The sequence below is a fragment of the Haliotis asinina genome, chromosome 12 (genome assembly GCF_037392515.1).
Source record: "Haliotis asinina isolate JCU_RB_2024 chromosome 12, JCU_Hal_asi_v2, whole genome shotgun sequence".
Classification (NCBI taxonomy): Eukaryota; Metazoa; Mollusca; class Gastropoda; order Lepetellida; family Haliotidae; genus Haliotis; species Haliotis asinina.
This window is the reverse complement of record NC_090291.1, coordinates 48,485,890-48,505,544: the sequence shown is the minus strand read 5'-3', so window position 1 is coordinate 48,505,544 and position 19,655 is coordinate 48,485,890. Positions and strand designations below refer to the sequence as shown.

Genomic DNA, 19,655 nt, shown 5'->3' with positions numbered 1-19,655 from the left:
TACACAAATTTGATTTGACTGTGCAGAAGAATCATCAGCCAGACAAAAACATGTCCTGAAATTAAAGTTTGGTTGCAGATATCAAATATGATTTGGTCACAAAACACATTTGCTAAGCATGAGAATATTCTTAAAACAGTTATGACTGTCAACAATAAAATGCTAAGTGTTCCAGTTATCAGTTGAGAAAGTGTACACAGACTCTTCTAATGGTGCTGAACCACTTGCGAGACTTCTACGCAGTATAGGGCTATATAGCACCCACACCTACCAACACATGCACATGTGGCTACCAGTCTATGTTTATCCACGTATTTACATTTGTTAGAGGTGTATGTGGGCGGTCACTCCTATCTCACTGGAACGGGGACATTCAAGGGGAAAGGGCCAAAGGCCCAGATGATATATTACACCACAATCCCTAAACTGTATGATGCTTATTACTCCATGCATTTGATTGGCCAGTTTTGACAAAGACATACGTGTAATAGATTATACTGTAATAATTGAGTCCTGATTCACTGAAAATGGGCCATACATAGAAATTATCACACAAGCAAGTGTGTCATAATACTTGTATGAAATGACTGTGAAATTGTGTATAATGCACAATTTTGAATGATTTTCGTAAAAGTTGTGTGGCACACTTACAAGTGTAAGAATTTCTTTATTACCCATTTTATTCAAGTACATTTGTGCAGTATAACATAAGCAAGTGTGACTGCCCTATTCATTGATGTCTTGCTCAGTTGTTCAATGATGTCACAGACAATGAAATTCAGAAGCAATGGTTGCTTGTTATGTTTCACCACATGGATCATAAAGACTGATATCACCTATTTCAATAGTCAAAATATCCCTTGTGCAAATGCTTGATATTGATAAAGGTTTTTTTTCAATAGTACAAAATTAAACATCAATAAGCATTGCAGTGAGGGGCAGTTCTTCTGCCTTCATGTGTTGCATAATGTTGAGTCAAACAGTGACATTGTAGAATCAATTCGCTGGGTTTCCAGGTGGTGATGAGTGAGTTTATGCCACACTCTGCAATACTCGTCTTACATAATTGAGTCTGGACCAGAAAATCCAGTGATCAACATCATGAGCACCAATCTACCCACTTGGGATACAATGACATGAGCCAATCAAGTTAACAAGCCTGAACACCCCATCCTGTTAGTCACCTCTTACAACAAGCATGGGTTACTTAACATTACGTTTAACTCGGATCTTCACAGGTCCCAGTTTAACAGTTAATATCAAACAGTCGATATCTCTTCATTCAAATGGTTAATATCACCCATGATCAAATCACTCGTATTTCCCCAGTTCCTGGATTTAATATTTCTTAAAGTCCAAATAAAATACCATCAAAATAATATGTAAATTTCCAAGCAAGCTCCCCATTAAGTCGGGCCATACATGACTGGTGGCTTTGTTGTACAAAGATAATTGCAGGTAAAATGCCATAACTGACATTTCACATGCAAGCCTTTAATGGGTCCTGCTATGAGGACTAAACCTGTGAAACATGTAACCAGTCAGGCATGTTGCACAAGCTAAACCACGGGTGACATTCTTTACATGAAATCTGAGACTTTCATGGGTTGTGGTCCTGTATACTCTATCATGTATCAGCAATATAAATACTTACGACTTACAATTAAATGTGGAACGAGAGGTTGAGTGAGAGGTTGACAGTTTGGCAGAGTGAGTGGTTGAGTGAGAGGTTGAGTGTTTGGTAGAGTGAGTGGTTGAGTGAGAGGTTGAAAGTTTGGTAGAGTGAGTGGTTGAGTGAGAGGTTGAGTGTTTGGCAGAGTGAGTAGATGAGTGTTTGGCAGAGTGAGTAGATGAGTGTTTGGTAGAGTGAGTGGTTGAGTGAGAGGTTGAAAGTTTGGTAGAGTGAGTGGTTGAGTGAGAGGTTGAGTGTTTGGCAGAGTGAGTGGTTGAGTGAGAGGTTGAAAGTTTGGTAGAGTGAGTGGTTGAGTGAGAGGTTGAGTGTTTGGCAGAGTGAGTGGTTGAGTGAGAGGTTGAAAGTTTGGTAGAGTGAGTGGTTGAGTGGTTGAGTGGTTGAGTGAGTGTTTTTTAGGCCGCTGTTGGCACAATTCCAGCTACATATTGACAATATTAGTAAATATTGAAAGAAACAAGGCCTGGTACACCACAGCCATGTTTGTGGTCTGACAATTACAGACAGGTAAGACAGTGCCTGCTTCAACCGGCCTGATGCAAAGTGTGTCTACTGTGACCAGAATCACCACAAGGAATGTCCATACAAACAGCCTTGTTCCTATTTGCCATAACCGGATATATAGAATCTGTTCCACTTCCAAATTCTGTTGGCATGCATAACATTTAAATATTGACCTGCACAATCATAAACAAGATAAAAAAGAAAAGAAAGTGGCCTAAAGCTTTTACACCATAGAGCACAAATAAGCAGTAATTGGGCCATTGTAAGTGAAATCAGTAACTGGCTTCATAGTACCTTCTATTAAATAGAAACCATATCCTGTATCATGAAGCGACCCATGATCTTAGTGAGTCAAACAAACACCTCATCTACTTGCCTACCCTACAGGCCCCATTCCTCAAAGCAATCATTGTGCCACAGACAGTCGTATGGTCTTATTAAAGAATAGGAGTTACGATCATCTTAGAGCGTTCGATCACTTTGGGGAACAGGACCTAGTAGTCAACAGCACAATGTTTGTTGCTCCTAGTGTGAATGAACTGGCACTTAGCCTAAACTAGACTGACACTAAGTGCATGAAAACATTTCTTTAAAATAATGACAAGGTATAAATTACCACAGAGGCTTTCTTCCACTCCTGGCTTTAAAGCGGTAACTACAAAAGCTTAAGTTTGGCTTGGACTTGACAGGACATTTATAAATATAGAAATACGGATTTCAGAGTCATGGTACAAGACTTAGGCTTCCCAGTTATTAGAATCTTCTTATAAAATGTTAAGTGATCAAGATGTGTATGTGTCTAGCTTATTGGGCCTCTTTACATCCTGCTACAGAGAAAATCAATCACTACATGCTATAAGTGCATGTTTTATACACTGTCAGTGAAGTATTGTTATGTGACAATTATAGATCATCTTTCTGACAGACAGTCAATATTGTATTTAGCCTGGCAAACAGAATCTATTTGTGATGTATCAAATGTATGGAGCATGATGATAAAAGAATTATGCTTATGGTCAGTGGACAGCTAGATTAACATCTAGTCTCTGAAATAAACACCTTTCGCATGACAGAACACTGTTTATAAACATAATCATGAAACATAATAAAAACAAAGCCCAGGGACTTTCTTCCTTCCTCCTTCTTGTATCCTTACCAGTTTCCAATAAGAAAAAAATAAAGTGTCCACACTTTAACGAGAACAATGGACAGATGAACAGAGCCCAAAACAATACTTCCCCCCCCACCTTGTTGCATGAGAAGTATGATAGAGATACAGAAGGATATCCTTGTTAGTCATGAGAGATCAATGGTGGAGAGGTTAGAAGTCAGTTCAAAAACACTCTGCAAGGGTTCCTATTTGACTAAGTGGGTGAGTGAGTGACAAGAGTGAGTGAATGTGTGCATGAATGTGTGGGCTGTGGGCTGTGTGTACGGGTGAATGTGTGAGTCAGAGGGTTGTGGGTGAGGGTGAATATGTGAGTGAGTGGGTTGTGGGCGAGGGTGAATGTGTGAGTGAGTGGGTTGTGGGTGAGGGTGGATGTGTGAGTGGGGTGTGAGTGAGCAAGTGGGTTGTGGGTGAGGGTGAATGTGTGAGTCAGAGGGTTGTGGGTGAGGGTGAATGTGTGAGTGAGTGGGTTGTGGGTGAGGGTGAATGTGTGAGTGAGTGGGTTGTGGGTGAGGGTGGATGTGTGAGTGGGGTGTGAGTGAGCAAGTGGGTTGTGGGTGAGGGTGAATGTGTGAGTTAATGGGTTGTGGGTGAGGGTGAATGTGTGAGTGAGTGGGTTGTGTGAGCGAGTGGGTTGTGGGTGAGGGTGTATGTGTGAGTGGGGTGTGAGTGAGCAAGTGGGTTGTGGGTGAGGGTGAATGTGTGAGTTAGTGGGTTGTGGGTGAGGGTGAATGTGTGAGTTAGTGGGTTGTGGGTGAGGGTGGATGTGTGAGTGAGTGAGGTGTGTGAGTGAGTGGGTTGTGGGTGAGGGTGGATGTGTGAGTGGGGTGTGAGTGAGCAAGTGGGTTGTGGGTGAGAGTGAATGTGTGAGTTAGTGGGTTGTGGGTGAGGGTTAAGGTGTGATGAGTGGGTTGCATAACTTACTATAACTTACTGTTACTTGATCGAAATTCTTACAAAATGCCTTTTCTATATCCATGTGAACGCACAAACAAATTTTGCTGCATCCATTGTGAATTTTTATGTGTAAATGATGCAATAATTTGTGTTCTGTAACTCCCTGTTAATTGTGTCGTTCAGACCATCCTGATCAAAACTAGTGACTCTGCACACAAACATGAGACATTTCAAATTCCAATAACACAGCATTTACATAACCATCTGTCAGAAATACAATGTTAATCCGAGCCACTGACAATAACTAGAAAACAAAATGCCGGAATCCATTGCCTTTATCTCTCGATCTCACTATGATCAGGAGCACGGAATAAATTAACAGCGAGCATTAATCAATGAAGATGTTGTACAAGTCTCATAGCAAGAAGTTCCCACCAAATCAATTACAGCTGACTGATCCAATGATAAAGGAGATATAAACATAGCTCATAGTCTCACGCTGCAGGGCATGCGTGCTTGCCTTGCTATTTACGGTGGGGATCCCTCAACTCATGATGCGCGTGCATACATGTACAATGCAGCATCACAGATAGTGCCGACAGCGCTCACCCCAAAATAGATGCAGATGGGGACTTGTTGAGTGGGATAGAGAACTTGGTCACAGAGCCAGAGAGATTTCAGTTGGAACTTGGTGCGAACTTTAGCAATATATCTAGACTAACCTCTAATCACTAAAATGAATAGATCCTGCAGAAAAACAGATGACACATGCATCTTTATGATATAACAAGATGGGTTTAAGCACTGTGACAAACCTGGATGTTACTTTGGACGTGTGCCACAGCTCTTCCGAACTACAGTTCAAACTATTTACTTTTGAAATATCGAGAGGGAAGGATGAAGAAGAGAACATTAATTAATATATACACAAGACTTGCATGAAACTAGTATGATGAGCCTACGGGATTACTAAATACACATATGTTTGGATTAGGTGTTTTGGGCAGCCATGTTTGCCATACACTCGCAGTAATGTAGTGGTGACGGTGGTGGGGAAGAAGAAGAAGAGGAAGATGAGGAAGGAGGAGGAAGGGAAGACAGAGTGAGTGAGTGAGTGAGTTCAGTTTTATGCCGCACTCAGCAATATTCCAGTTATATGGCAAGGATGAGTTGCTGAAGACCTATTCTACCCCAGATATTTACAGGTCGGAGAGAGAGGGGGCCTTAATGTCAACACTGTATGTTTTCAAAGATACTTTGTTTTTAAGATAAAGATATTTTAGGTTCTTGAGAGGCATTTAGAAGTCGGTATTCAAATATACGACAAAACGTTATGGACGTCAACTTCTTCTTTATTGTTTTCACAACGTTTCTGGGCTATTCCTTGCCCCTTCGTCAGGTGGATGCTAACTAACAGTTAAACAGGATATATATACTAGTAATGTACATGAAGCCAGAAAGGTGATTTAAGCATGTATATACAATTGATAGATAGATATTTTATGTGATGTTTTACAGTTGATCATGAATGATTAGGTCAGTTTACACAAGATTGATGGAAAAATTACCAATGTTTCAGTGTTTTGGAACACTTAATGCATTGACGATTTTCAAAGAAACAAAGAACCCATTTAATGAGACAGAACGTAACAGGTGGATGGGAGATTAAAGCTGTGAAAAAACTACTTTATTTACAGCTAATGACATTACATGCTCATGACGTTGTTCACTAGACTGTCTGGTCCAGATGTGATTATTCACAGACCTCTGCCATACAGCCGTAATACTGCTGAGTGTGGCAATAAACAACAACCTAACCATGACTTTTACCTGCGTGACTCCTGTGAGAGTCTGGCTCTACATGAAAGTGTCCCTGGTGTAACTACACTGTTTCAGGGGTGGAAAATCTCATCAAGTAGGGGGGATGTTCACAAAATATCACTTCCATTTTCCCCTCATTGTAACACATTTTATCAAACCATTTTCCTACACATCTTATGTCAATGCATAATCAATATACATAATTCAGAAGGTAAACCATTTCTAGAATCTATACATCTGGATGTGCAACCAAGTCAATCCAGTGGAAGAATTCTGTGTTATAACGAGGTCGTATGGCAACCTCATTGACTGTTTAAAGAGGGAGACAAATCTATAAATAGCCCTTTTCAGTTGATGAACATGTAAATGGAGGTCTAGGGGGAAACCCAGTGAACACTGGCCTCACTTAAACAAACACTACATGCTGGATTATTTGACGTTGCAGAAATAGTGCATCCTTAGGCAACTAGAAAAACAGTAACGAATAAAGGGCATAGTGTTCTTTTCTTATGAAGAAAGAAATTCTAAATTAAGCGTAGCTAAATTAGATTTTGCATTTGTGAAAGAGCCAGCAGTATTCAATGTAGTATCAGCACATCTTGTCACTGTACAGGATATACAATGAGCTATATATCAGGACATAATACTTGGTAATGGCGGGGTTGAGAGATGACACAAATGCCATCTGAGGGTTGTGAGCGTCATGAACAATTGACAGAATTGTTAATAATCCATGTGAGCGAGTTTTGTTTTATGCCTCTTTTAGCAATACTCCAGCAATATCATGGCGGTAGACACCAGAAATGGGCTTCACACATTGTACCCATGTTGGAAATCAAACCCAGGTCTTTAAGGTGATGAGTGAAATCCTCAACCACAGAGCTACCCCACGGCTAACAAGGTAGCAGACTTTGAGCACCAGGATGCAGGGTAACATGGGTGGTACACTGAGCAGCATGGGTAGTTGCCAAGAAAGTCATGTGGCACACTGGACAGCAGGGGGCATGGCCATTGAGGGTTATGCTGTACAATGAGCAGCAGGGGGCGTGGCCATTGAGGGTTATGCTGTACAATGAGCAGCAGGGGGCGTGGCCATTGAGGGTTATGCTGTACAATGAGCAGCAGGGGGCATGGCCATTGAGGGTTATGCTGTACAATGAGCAGCAGGGGGCGTGGCCATTGAGGGTTATGCTGTACAATGAGCAGCAGGGGGCGTGGCCATTGAGGGTTATGCTGTACAATGAGCAGCAGGGGGCGTGGCCATTGAGGGTTATGCTGTACAATGAGCAGCAGGGGGCATGGCCATTGAGGGTTATGCTGTACAATGAGCAGCAGGGGGCATGGCCATTGAGGGTTATGCTGTACAATGAGCAGCAGGGGGCGTGGCCATTGAGGGTTATGCTGTACAATGAGCAGCAGGGGGCGTGGCCATTGAGGGTTATGCTGTACAATGAGCAGCAGGGGGCATGGCCATTGAGGGTTATGCTGTACAATGAGCAGCAGGGGGCGTGGCCATTGAGGGTTATGCTGTACAATGAGCAGCAGGGGGCGTGGCCATTGAGGGTTATGCTGTACAATGAGCAGCAGGGGGCGTGGCCATTGAGGGTTATGCTGTACAATGAGCAGCAGGGGGCATGGCCATTGAGGGTTATGCTGTACAATGAGCAGCAGGGGGCGTGGCCATTGAGGGTTATGCTGTACAATGAGCAGCAGGGGGCGTGGCCATTGAGGGTTATGCTGTACAATGAGCAGCAGGGGGCGTGGCCATTGAGGGTTATGCTGTACAATGAGAAGCAGGGGCGTGGCCATTGAGGGTTATGCTGTACAATGAGCAGCAGGGGGTGTGGCCATTGAGGGTTATGCTGTACAATGAGCAGCAGGGGGCGTGGCCCATGTGGTAATGTGGTACAGTCAGCAGCAGATTAACTTGCATGGCCAACACCCTTTTCGTACAACCATCTTTACTTCATAGATTCTTGTCTCTGGAACAACATGACACAATTAAAGTATAAGACACATAATCCTCAGTCTCTGAAAGCTGCCAAATAGGCTACCAACCAAACCTACACTGTAACCCACCAAACCTAGATGTAACCAACCAATCCACATTGAAACCAGCCAAGCCTCAATGTTATCAACCAATCCACATTATAACCAGTTAATCCATATTGTAACCAGCCAAACCTTGATGAAACCAACCAATCCACATTATAACCAACCAATCCACAATGTAATCATACAATCTTCATCGCATTCACCAAACCTAACTGCAAAGTCCCAAATCTTACCATAACAATCCAATTCATATTGTAACCAATTGATCCTAACTGTAACCAACCACTCTTAACAGTACCTCATTAAAGCCCCACCAATCCCCATAAGTCATGTCAGGATGCACCTGCACTAGTCATGTATATTGTAATTTGAATAGTAGTTACAGAATGAATGACATGACAACTGAACCATTTGCTCACTCAAGCAATTCATACATGTAACGACCAGACAGTGCAGCCAATGTTGAAGTGATACCCAACACATACAACATCATGCACTGATGTATGCTATTTATAGCCTGCGACATGTGTCAAGGTCAGACTTGTAATTACATTAACATAATCAATACAGGATTTGACATGAATGTGGCCACAGCCACTCACAGACTGACATTGCTAGAGTCATCGTCAGCATGTCATTCTACATACTTCCCAAACACAGCAAATTTACATGATCAATGAAAAATATTGCTCTTAAAATTAAACTGTTAATGGGGTATGATTTAACAATCCTTAATTCTCTTTATCTATCCTTTATCAGAATAATTAAATCATCAAATTCCTGTCAAGCAATCACTATACAAATTATGCAAGAGTTATACAATAATTAATAAATACATTTAACAATCTACAAAGATAGTCAAGCCAGTATGTATATTATAATAAACTTTAAGCACCAATTATACCTGATAACTCGAGTGACATTTAGGGTACTCAGGACTACTTCTGAGAAAGGTACTTGGTGACGTGGTTGCCATTACATTGTTTGTTGCTAAGGTACTTAACATTTGTGCTGGCTTGTGATGAGGATTACAGATTGATAATCATTACCTAGATATTGACTGATTACCAATAAATATCACAATTGTGCAATTAGACACAACTAGACAATGTTACAAAAATAGCGCAATATTTTATGGATAACTACTTCTTTAATTGCGAGATTGTGATGTTTCGATACTAACTGTAACCAACCACTCTTCAGATTCTTGTACCGTTTCAAGCAGGAGTGACAATGGTACATGAATCTGTATCAAAACGTCTTACTCACGCAATCATGGAAGTTCTCATCCATAAACTATTGTCGTAATTTGCACGTTTCAAATGCTAAAATGCCACTCCAACAAGAAAAACAATGTTTTTTACTTTTTCAATTATAATGTTTATTTCTAGAAATTGTATTATATGTAGGGATTAAGATACACAAACATATAGCCTCTGAAATGAACATATTTTACAGAAAAACTGCACATGAAAAATATCACAAAATATAATAAAAAAGAGTCCAAAAACTTTCTGCATTTGCAGAAACTGAAACTGTGGTAATCTAGACTTGCCATGCATTCTAGACTTGCATTGTGTTTCTTGGATATATTTGATTCAAGTACTGTATGACAGACTAGGATTAAGATCACTGTGTAGAAACAGGTGGCATACTTTTCCCACTGCTTAATAGCGATTTAGTAGTGAGCGAAAAAATAGTATCTGAAACTAATTATTTTACCCAAACAAAGATATTCTACCACTGTGACAATTTAATTGCAGGTTTGCTATATATATATATCATAAACTATCATAATCATAATCGTCATGACAATGTTTAAGTCGCAGCGTCAGTTTTGCCGGTTACATTTTATGTATGGTACAATTTGACGTCACAGTTGTGGTTTCACACAATCGTGCACCTGCAGGCAAAATGGTCATTGTGTGTATGTGACCGAGTCTAGTTTTATACTGCTTTTAGCAAGATACCAGCAATATTGCAGCGGGAACACCAGAAATGGGCCTCACACATAGTACCCATGAGGGGAATTGAACTTGGGACTTCAGTGTGACAAGCAAACCCTTTAACCATTAGGCTATCCCACCGCCCTCTTTGTGTACATGAATATCAGGTGGATGACAAGCTTTGCATATATTTTGAAAGGGGCTTTTGAATGGAGCTTAGTATTAAGTGGGAAATGTTCTTCAAACTCACCACTATTTTCGCATGTGGGGTTCAATAGTTCCCTAATGCCCCTGAACCAGCTCAACATCCAAACATTATCATGATTCTGGGTTCATATATTCAATATGCTTAGTACTGTCAGGTGTTACCATACACAGGGACAGTAGTTCAATAGGCACTGACAACACAGATCAAATGTATCAACAGCAATAACAATGATGCATCGACTACTTTCGATTATCTCCACACTATTAATGTTTAAATAGTGGCAGCTGTAATAGATGAAGGTTGTGTATTCAAATGGTGATCGGCATGTGCTACTTAACTGGCACCTGGCTGTTTCAAAACGATCCACACTCCTGTGCATCCAACCAGCATGCACACCATCTATAATAAGGTTTAGATAAATAAATAATTTTTAAATAAATACTGAAGAGAGCAATATAAATAGTTAATTTAAAAATCCTGAAGAAGTTTTTAACCATTAACATAACAATATATATATGCACATAATGATTTCAGTCCAGTAATATTTGTCAAAGACTAAGTTTAACATTTCTTCTTTTCCATTGAGTCAAGTAATATTCATAATTATTGCACAAAGTTTTACAACATGTTGCCAAAAACATTTTTCAGAAAAATGACTTAAAAGAATAACATGCCACTGAAAAATGAATAGAGGTGGTGGAAAGACTAGTGGTTAAAGTGTCCACTCGTCATGCTGAAGTCATGGGTTCAATTCCCCACATGCGTATAATGTATGAAGCCCATTTCTTGTGTCCCCTGCTGTGATCTTGCAGGAACATTACTATAACCTATAAGCGGTATAAAACTGAACATATTAACTCAAGCAGCCTAGATATATCATGCCTGTGCACATGGAACAGCAGAATCAACAGATGTCCAACTGAACAGTCTGTTATTACAATACATGACTTTGACTGCCAGGGCAATAAACACCATAATCTGTCTAGCAGTTTAAGACCAAACCACTCAATGATTGGTCTAGACATGCTCAAGGCTTTTATGAACATAAAACCCTTTAACCAGATGAGTAAACTAAATATATTTTCATACTGCTAATAGAGGTCTTCAGTTAACCACAGTGCCATCTGATCAAGAACTTGAATTTATCTTACCTAATCAACAGGCAACACAACAATTGCAAGTGGGTTGTGATACGCTGAAACAGTATAACCTGAATATGATCATATTCATATTTCAATGCATCACTCATGTATGAATAATCTGTATTATGCAGTTTGACAAATACCCTCAATATGAGTTGTGACATTTGTTATGCAAAATGACTTGGGTTGACAGAGAGGGCTATCTGACCATGCTGACTGTCACAACAGTTTGACAATAGTTGTGATAGCACCATGCTGTAGAATATTTCCTGCTATTTCTTGCTGATATTCATACTTGACAAAACCTAAGCAATTCAAGAAGGTCCCCATACAAATTACCAAATATCTCACAGAAGACAGATTTCTGGAAATTATAAATGGACCATGAGTGATGGGACTTTTGCTGCAATGGTATTTGAATCCGCAAGGGATTGTAATGCAAATTATTTAGTGTCAAACTCAAAGGATATATCGTTACTGAAAGGATATTGGTACTATGGTTGTTACAAGTAACACCAGGTTACCCTAGATCCTAAACCTGTTATCTTATCTTGCATTAGACAGGCCAAACCTGCTTACAGTGAAAGTAGGAACAACTGGCATACTGGTTAAAGCATTTGCTTGTCACCCCAAAAGACCCAGGTTTGAGTCCCCACATGTGTACAATGTGTGAAGCCCTTTTCTGGTGTCTCCTGTCATGAAATTCATGGAATGCTGCTAAACTCTAAACTCACTTCAGAGAAAGTACAAATTGCATACTTTCTACTGGAAAAGTCTAAGTTCTTATCAACCTACAATAATATCAATACATTGTCCTGAAATACTAGACCTACAAATGCAGTTTAACATGTATTATTAAGCATGCCCAATTGTAATCATGGTAATGCAAGGGCAATACTCCTGGCAAATATAGTCCCATATTGTCAATAATATTCAAAAGCATTCATTCTGAGAAAATATATCATGATGAATATAATAGTGACTTAGTGGGTTTAGTTTTGGTACTTTTACGCCCCACTCGTCGATATTCCAGCTATATGGCGGTATATACGAAAAGCAATCACAATAGTGTTCACATACTATTGATCACATACCATGTGTATGTATGATTATACACACAAAAAAGTTCAACTTACCCAAACTGTGTAAACAAAGTGAAATCTTTGAAATGGTACCTACCTAGGAAACAGTCCGGGTCAGCTTCTCAGTAAAACAATAGTGGGCGTGAACACAACAATCTGATATTATATCAGAATACCAGTCTATAATGACCTTAAATGCTGTAATTAGACCCACTAATCAATGTTCCCAAAATACTGCTAGGTATCGCTTTAAACGCACACAGCTGTATCAGCAAGTTTTAGTTGGCACCATTCTTTGACTATACAGGGCGCCTCGTTGGACAACTCGTAGCATAACTTGATCATCTCCATCACAGAGGGTGTACTGTAGGAAGTATGCAAGTAGAACTCCATTGCATCACTATGCATTACTACTACAGTGGAACAGGCTTAACCCTTGATATGTCAATGTGATACTGCATAAAAACTAATGTGTTCAGAATCATGATAATGAGCTGTGATTACAGCATCATAATTCCATTAAATAGTTTCATCAGTTTCACAGACCAGACAGAATAATATAGCAGTTTAGTCCTATGACAGATTGTATAACAAGAGGAAAAGTGGTAGGTTTAGTTCTCTCTCTGTGTGTGTGTGTGTGTGTGTGTGTGTGAGTGCGTGCGTGCGTGCGTGCGTGCGTGCGTGCGTGCGTGTGTGAAGGGGTAGGGGAGGTGTAGTGGATAGGGGGCTTAACTAACTAGTCCCTGAAATGTCCATATTTTAAGCGTCCTTCACATAACGTACTAAAGTTTGACAACACATGTTGTGAAAAGTGCGAACATTCTATTCTCACTAAGTTTTCCAAACTTTTGGTGTTGTCACACTCATGCAATTCAGAAACAACCAATAGCAGTCAATGATACTGTATTGATATTTAGTTTTGAAAGTATCGGTTTAAATATGTTCATGAAACGTTTACATTTTGCAAATGTATCATGTTTTTCGATGTTATGAGAGTTATTAATGATTATTTTTCATGCACAAAATGTTGATCCAGTCACAAACTATTAAATATTAATGTACAAAATGTAACTAAATTTATGCAACAATGCCACGAATATCGGTATCATGACACTATCGAACTGTCAGTGACAATGGCCTCGTGATACCTATCCAAACATTAAACTTTTGTATCGTGACATCCCAGGTGACCGATGCTTGATATTGGACATTCATCATTTCCTGCCTCTGTAAGATGAAACTGCTAGTCTGCTAGTACAAGGAGACCTCATACAGTTCCATATGGCCAAGTAATGGGAATGGGAAGGAGGGATTAACAGCAAGACAAAAGAATGCTGATACCAGGTAACAGATTTTGATATCTACTTATAAACCAGGTAGCAAGTACCTGCTAAAAACGTTAACTTCAAACACTGCATCCCTCCTTCAAGGACTGAAGAGCAATTACCTTATTCACTAGGCCAATTGCTGCCTCTGAGAAATGAATCAATATGTGTTGCATATCAGATGATACTGACCCATCTGTATTGACACACATTTACTGGCAATCTCCATACATTCATCACTTCTAGGGTTAATACTAGCATCTTCAACTGAGATGATTTATCTTAAGAGACAGGGCATAATTTTCCTCAAAAGATTGTGTTTCTAATCTTAGGCTTATGCTGCAAATAATAGCTTCTAGTGAGTACTAGATCATGGAGAGGCTCAACATACCTCATGAGACCATCCTTCGCTTGCATCGTCACAAGTCAACATCACACCAAGGAAATAATAATGCATAAGTACAGGCTTTCTGTTGGTCAACATAAAATATACTACCTTTGAACTTACGAAACTGTTTAGCTAAGTTTGTTATGGCTGTTGTGTAACAATAAAGCACTTACTTGAAACATATGTTACCAATCTCTGAAATTTTCATACTTGTTCAGTGTATGTAGTATGGATATGTAAAACATACAAAGTGTTGGATTAGAATGGGAACACTTTAAATGTTTAGATAAAAGTCTCATTAGAAAATGAAAAGTTGATGTGTGACATCATAGTGTTTCACTTTTGATAGGTAAAAATATTTGTGTAAGAATTGAAATATCCTTATCTCCAGTTGACAAACTTATTTTCATATTATGTATAGCATCAACTTACACAGGAACACATCTGATTAAAACAATTAATAGTTGCGTGATATTAAATAAGTGCCTTGTTTGAAGCACTACATTATTGAAACAGTAATAATATACACAGGTATTCATGAAGGATATCCAAGTGTCTGTCTGTTTGAGGTAAATTGAGGGAAAATCCTCAGTTATTTTAACTATTGTTTTTTTTTAAGTTTTCATTTCTTAAAGTCAGAGTTCAACAATATTGTCCTGGACGTAATCACAGAAGGCTAAACCAGAACACATCTACCATTACTGTTTTGATCATCAGTGCACTCATCCCCTACATGGTGATAACATCAGATAACAGTCCAACTGGGGATTGATAAGGACATTTATTCCAGACATGGAAAACTGGCTAAATCTCTGTATGCTCATTTATTAATTAGCATGATTGTGTATGATAATTGTTCCCTCTGTTAACACGGTACTTCCATTGTTTTTACAGTCACGTTATACGGTCATTATGACATGCAAAGTTAATTACTTCATTGGTAGCATGGCGGAAACACCTTGGACATTGGTGAACTGATTTAACTGTGTATGAGCAATATACACGTATCAGAGGGGTACACAAGGTCAGTGGTCTTATACTAGTAGTAGCCATGGTAGCTGTGTGGTGTATGTGTTTGACTTATATTGTTTGATTCTGAAAGTGTGGGTTTGAACTTTGATTCCAAGATGGGAGTCAACCCAACGAAAATAGTAGAATCGGTGCTTAACTGAGAAAGTTACAACTCTATGTGAGCAATATACACTTATCAGAGGGGTACACAAGGTCAGTGGTCTAGTAGCCATGGTAACTGGGTGGAGTAGGTGTTTGATTTATAGTGTTTGATTCTGTGGGTGTGGGTTTGATTCCCAGATGGGACCCAACCCAACTAAAGTACTAGAATTGGTACTTATGTGAGAAAGTTAAAAGAAACGAGGATCAAATATATTGCCTGCATAAGTTATGTATTTGGCCAGTTCATTTAACACTCAAGTTATATTGTCTTCTACACTATTCAACACTATTCTGTAGTAACCAGCAACTTGTGACACCTTTTACCCATGTCCAGCCTGTTTCCATGTTCATTGTTGCTTTGTTTTTGTAGTTGATATGCGTGAAGTTCTCATATGAATATATTCCTGTAATAATGTTCCTGAATAAAAATATGGTCATAAGTACACCATTTACAAAACAGGGACATATCTCAACTACATTAAAGTCATATTAACCACACAACTGGGAAATGGAAGAAATTTGGAATCATGTCTTAGAGTTTAAGGAAGTATTTTGAAAATGCATTTTCATCATTCTTTTACGTGTAATAAGTGACAGCCTAACAGTGAAACTAAATACCCTGAAATCGCAAAAGGGTAATCAACAGGTAATTAGTACAATTACTAGCTGATTGCAGGTAAAGCAAACAATACACATACGTTGTAGTGAATCTGATAATCATCAGAGATAATGAGTATTTACAGGCCATTCTTAGGGGAATGCTATTCAATCAGAATCCTTGCATAGTGGATTTTTTGTATGCTCAAGAAACATTCATAGCTAATAACACAAACAGTAAAACATGTCACTCACACATAAGGGACAAAGTTTTTGGTGAACACAAGCTATCCTCTGAGTACTTACTACTATGCTCTACAGATTCCGTGAAATAGCATGTGAGATCATGAATAAACACGGCAGTCTGAAAATGCATGACATCCAAATTGACCTAATCCACTATCAGTGGCACTGTCAGTCTAACAGCTTAACAATGATTCCATGATGCATGACAGGAAATGCTGTTTTTGAAGATGACATAACGTGTGGTGTAGTTTCTAGGTCCAGGATAGAGAAAGTGCAACTACCAGTATACCTGCAGTCATGTTCAAGAAGAAATCCATCACTTCAGTTTACAGTTGATGAGGTTTACTGATTTGTTCGCAATAAAATGAAATGACTGTTCTGATGCTTGAAGTTTAAAATCAAAAGTCCAGACACACTAATTATCACAAAGGCACATATGAATTATCTGTCTTGTTGTGTCCTCTTAGCACCTTTCAAAAATAAAGCATACTGTAACAACAGTACTATGTGTTCTTATGGATGCAGTGAATGTTTTTCTGTCCTGTTCTACATTTGTTACATTTCTATCCCAGCTTAATGAGAAATGCCTAGCGACCAGTTATCGCCATTGTCTAGCAGTTATTAATGATTTGCTCCATTGTTTCTTAACACAGTGAAATTTACCTTGATGACACACTGAAGTATAAATATCCAAGAAAGCCCACGCAAGTCTAGAAAATGTGGCAAGTCTAGATTTCCATAGCTGAAAATGAAGAAAGTCTCAGGGCTCTATTTTATTATATTATTTTTTTTTTCACTATGGACATTTTTTCATTAAATTATGTTCATTTCAGAGACTAGCTGTTAGTGTAACACACTAGCTATTCACCTATAATTCCTGCTTGTTTACAGTTGCTGATCATGTTTCGCCAAAACATAGCCAACGGGAAGCGTGGTAGTGCATCTTGTGCTTTTCCAACAACTAACAGGACCAGTTATCACCATTTCTGAATTTTTCATGTTGTTCACAAAATAAGACATAAATTATAGCAATAAGTTTATTGTACTTCAAACTTGAAAAACTCAAGAAATTCAAGAATTGGAAATTTTTGGTAATGTTTGTTGTCTCAAAGAAAAAAAAGTAAAGAAGAAGGTGAAAACTGACATGTCACCTGCCTGTCATATTTTGTCTGTATCGTCTGCATAGTATTCGTAGAGTCAGTAAAATGGGGATGCAAATTTAGGTCAGTTCCATGTTTACTGATTGAGTGTTGGCATTACGGGTATGTTTAGACAGATTAAAATCTGCACTTTTTATGGACTGAACTGTAATGGCATCGATTCATAACATAGCTAGGATGATTTTCTTTTAATTCATTCATGGTCACATTACATGACCCCCTTCCTCCCAACCCGATGTGTTTGGCTCTAGGTCTTCTGAGGAGATTAATATTTTTAAGAATGTAAATTCTTATTGTGATTTTAACTCTCATAGCCTGTCGCTTTTGTGATGTGCCAATGTGTAAAATACTACCGAAGTACAAGTAAAGCTATCTGCTCAAGCGTGCCACAGTGACGTGTTCGTGAAAACTGGTAGTGGTACGGGACTATAACTGGTCGCTAGCCAGTAAACGTTTTCTTTGTATAATTCTGATATATATACTGTGTCAGCTCAGGTGACCTCTAGTTTGCATCTGGTGCACTGATCCCACTTGCTGTGTCAGCCTCCGGCTGCAACACGTCCACATGTTGCTGTGATCGGTGAGATAAACTGCTTATTCATATTATTCACTGCAACAGGTCATGCCTAATGTTTCTAGGACCTGCATTCAATCAGAAATATGACTAATGCTTACATGTACAAGTTGAAATGACAGTCTGTCTCACAGACCCTCAAGCACATTATTGTTCCTTCTCCCTATCAGTCTTAGGTCAATCTGTACAACTCACATATATATTTGACTTGCCAATCATTCATGCAAAAAGTTGTAAAGACTTCTCAAAAACTGGATATTCAAGCAAGTTTTAATTCCATGCTCCATACACTTTGCTATACTTGAATCTGCATGATTCCGAAAAGATGCAAAGCGGTGAATGTGAAAAAATATAAGTCTTATTAAGTGAAACAGGTTGTTCGACTTATCCCCAAACACCGAAGCTGGAGTGTTGCAAACAAGCACAACAATGACACTTTGATAAGTGTCGCCCTATTTTGCGATCCTGTTTGGAAACAAGTTGTTCATCTTCACCCTGCACGAATGATCAAACCTATTTCAGCAACATATCCAACTGCACAGCATGTGCATGATGAAGTGTCCTTGACCCACAAACCAAATGCCAACGTCAAATGTGATGCCAGTAAGCTGCACTGGGTCACCCATTATTTAGAGGACCAGGAATGCGAGGTATTTCTGTGAATGTGTGTGTGAAATGCAGCAGTCTGCTCACTCTGAGAGTTTAGGTAGAAGAGTTTTACCATTTTTGTGGAGGTGCCCTGTCCTTGGTGATGGGTCAAATGACTTTACATGTATAATCTGTTTCCACTTTGACATGTTCATAACTATTTCCTTTCAAGATACATAAACCATGGTGAATCTTTTGTTCCACAGGAAAAATATCACTGTATATATTACACAAACATAAAACCATCAGGCTTGGAATGTAGTCTGATGATGTCATCTTACGTAAATGTAGAAATGGTTTGGGAATAGATGCTGATTAATGCAGATCAATCAAATATTGTTACTGTAGCCTGTGCATGCCTGTCTACATTCAGCAATGGTATGGAAATGTCACTTGATACATCATGTAATAGCTCTGATAATGAATAAATTAATCTTATTTATGACTGTGAGTGTTTCAGACAGAAATTCCAACAATGTTGTACCAGGTGCCACCAGAAATAAGACTTCAAGAGCAGTATTGATGCGTGGAATGGAACATATTGCAGGCCGATGATTAACCTCTACCTGAGACTAACACTTGGCCCCTGAATATACATAATACTGACAGTAACAAAAAAAAAAACCCATTTAATTTGAAAAGGAGTCCCAGTCAGTTGGGAGGTTGAGGACCTGGTCAAATCTAGACTTGCTTCACTTAGGATGTTAGCAGTGCATGGAAGGCTAGACAGACACAGAGAACATGATGCTTCATGAACTGAGACTTCTTCCATCCCACTGCTGGCATGGTAGAAGGAGAGGCTCCAGCAACTACTTCTTCATCAACCTCACTTGCACATAATCATGACCATGATGAAAATAAGGACGAACCAACTAAAGAATGAGTTTAACAAGTCAGGTCTACACATGGCAAACACATACAGTGATGAATTTAAATGACTATCCTGGTTTCTGAGATGGAAATGCAGGTTGTCCATATTTGACAAAATCTAGGGAAACACTTGAGGATACGATGCAGTTATTCCACTTTTC

At 39.1% G+C, this 19,655-nt stretch overlaps 1 protein-coding gene across 1 annotated transcript in view; it reads right to left on the bottom strand.

Moving 5' to 3' along the window:
- The window catches only part of LOC137259010 (plasmolipin-like), a 46,149-nt gene that overhangs the window by 13,209 nt on the left and 13,285 nt on the right, over positions 1-19,655 (bottom strand). The gene's annotated exons all lie outside the window — the stretch shown is intronic.